Source organism: Pinus tabuliformis, chromosome 8, assembly GCF_031772625.1.
Source record: "Pinus tabuliformis cultivar Carrire ecotype Pingquan chromosome 8, CPIR1, whole genome shotgun sequence".
Classification (NCBI taxonomy): Eukaryota; Viridiplantae; Streptophyta; class Pinopsida; order Pinales; family Pinaceae; genus Pinus; species Pinus tabuliformis.
This window is the reverse complement of record NC_142294.1, coordinates 1,506,037,692-1,506,040,311: the sequence shown is the minus strand read 5'-3', so window position 1 is coordinate 1,506,040,311 and position 2,620 is coordinate 1,506,037,692. Positions and strand designations below refer to the sequence as shown.

At 34.2% G+C, this 2,620-nt stretch overlaps 1 pseudogene; it reads left to right on the top strand.

Annotated features, from left to right (window-relative positions):
* The first annotated feature begins 1,737 nt into the window (after positions 1-1,737).
* LOC149241565 (pathogenesis-related protein PR-1 pseudogene) lies at positions 1,738-2,280 on the top strand (annotated as a pseudogene).
* Positions 2,281-2,620: the final 340 nt, after the last annotated feature.

Here is a 2,620-nt window from a genome sequence, read left to right as displayed (position 1 = left end):
AGCTTTAAACTCGAACAAGCATAGAATTGGTGTATTGTTAGGGATATGTGGGTTTGCTTCTTCACTTATCATACATTGTCTCTCCCCTTTTAAGATATTTGATGGATATTGTATTTTGAAATAGTTCTTTCTTGGTTTGAATTGTTCAGGTAATTCCATTTTTCTCAATATGATATCGGAAGCAAGTGAAATCAATTTTGGAAAACATAAAGCCTACTGTGGACTCTTGGATCTTAAATTTGTTGTAGAGATTGAGATTGGACAAGGTGATATTGAATCAAGATCTGGTACTGAGTTTTCCAAAACCAAACCTAAGGATTCCCAATGCATATGTGTGTGCTCATCTATGCTCGTCTTCCATATGTTATCCACTTACAACGTTTCTTTTGACAAAAGGCACAAGGAGGAAAACATTAAGATTTCTCTTTCACTCAAATTGGACTACATTTAGATTGCATAACATATCACATTACTTTTCATCTATATTTTTTTCTCATATGCTACAGGCTTACGACGTTTCCTTCACAACATTTCGTCTAATTGCTAAGTTACTCGGTCTCCATTTTAAACCTCATTAATGTACACTTTACGATGCACCTTAGCTTTCTCACTACAGTGATATAAATCTAAATTGATAAAAATACTAAAGATATTTTTTAATTAAATTTATATAATTATAATTATATAATTTTAAATTATATAAATTTAATAAAATTGTATCTATCCTATTTTTTAATAATTTAATTTTAAAATAATAATTAGATGAGATATTAAATTTTTATATAAGAAAATTAATAAAATATTTATTTATTTATTTATAATCTAACTAAAATATGATAAATATTATATTTAAAATATTATAATTTTAAAATTATATCAATTTTATGAAAATGTATTATATTTTTATGTAATTTATTTTTTGAATTAGCTTTAAGGATTAGTTTAAATGGTTTATAACTAGTCATGAGTATTTCAGATATTGTTGGTAATTGCTATTATTAGATTTAGTTGGAGTAAGACCAAGAAATCGCGGTTGATCGTTATCATACATAAAATGTGGGATATTATTGCTAATTGTTATTATTAGATTTAGTTGGAGTGAGACCGAGTAATCAGGGTTGATAGTTATCATCCACCACATGTGGGATGAAGACTTGTTTTTCGTTTAACAGTGTGAATATTAAAATGTACGATCTGTCATCCTGCATTTGAACCTGTCACCTCGAACACATTTAATCTTATATAATCCGTTTTTATTATATTTAAAAAAAAAAAATCCCAACTTTTTTCTTGGAAAGGCATATTGAAATGATTCACTGCCAAGCACGCTGGCCGGAGATCCCACAAGAAAACCAGGTCACTGTGTAAACAGAAATGTAGTGAACGTTGAGATTAAGCTATTTATTTTACATTAGTGCAGCCTGCTTTAATCCTCTAAATCCTGAAGATTCATTTGTGGCGATGGTTGAATACAGAGTGATACCTGAGAGTGATACCTGTTCCCCGAGTTCTATCATGTATGAAAATTTTATGGTCCTACTCATTCGTTGGAACGCCATCAAAATTATAAACTTTGTACGATTCCCATAAAATTATCAATGTAACTGTACACATTGAGATTTTCAGTGCATTTCGTCCGATAGGGAGCAGGAGACTGAATGAATGGAGCGCATAATCACAGAAAAAAAAAAAAAAAAGTGTTCCAAGATTGCCATCTTTATTATCCTGCTTTATTCGATGGTACTGATCTTTGTCGTGTATCCAGCAAGTCTTCCAGCAGCACTCAGCCCTGCAGCCCCTGGAAAGCATGGCAGTTTCAGCGAGACAAAGGGTTTATACCATATGCGTGTCCCTATGTATGCAAACAGTTTAGCCCAACCGTTTTTGGTCCCTCAGAACGAAGCAAGGGCTCAACTTGGAGAAACCCCTCTGGTATGGGACGAGAGGGTTGCTGCCTATGCTCAGTGGTACGCAGAGCAGAGGCGCGGCGATTGTGCCTTGAGACATTGGTTAGGTCCATATGGGGAGAACTTATTCTGGGGAAGTGGCAAGAATTGGCAGCCTTATGATGCAGCTGTTGCGTGTCTTAGTGAGAAGAGCTACTACGATATTCGAAAGAATTCGTGCATCAGAGATGAGATGTGTGGCCACTACACGCAGATTGTGTGGAAGAATACAAGAAAAATTGGCTGTGCGAAGGTTGTTTGCCACAATGGTCAGATTTTCATGACGTGCAATTACTTTCCACTGGGATACTACGTCGGAGAGAAACCCTATTAGACCAGCCTCGCCGTTGTACTGCTTCACTGTATGCTTATGGTTAACAAGTAATTATAGTTGCTGCGTGTTTCCATGATTCTTCTGTCGCTGCCGGCCTGTATGGTGCAGTTCTGCCCAAAAGTGTTAAATGTTAGCGACTGGGAAATATGTTTAGCATCACATCGTAAGCTGCTTTAATTATCTGAGACAATGGTGTTAGATTTAAGATTTTTGCGATTTATAATACAGAGAGCAGTTTTTAAAATTAATTACATTGTAAGGATTGGTTTGATGTTTTCAATCAACTAATATGATTTATTTTCAAAACAAAATGATTAATAAGAAAAAACTACTCTCTAGA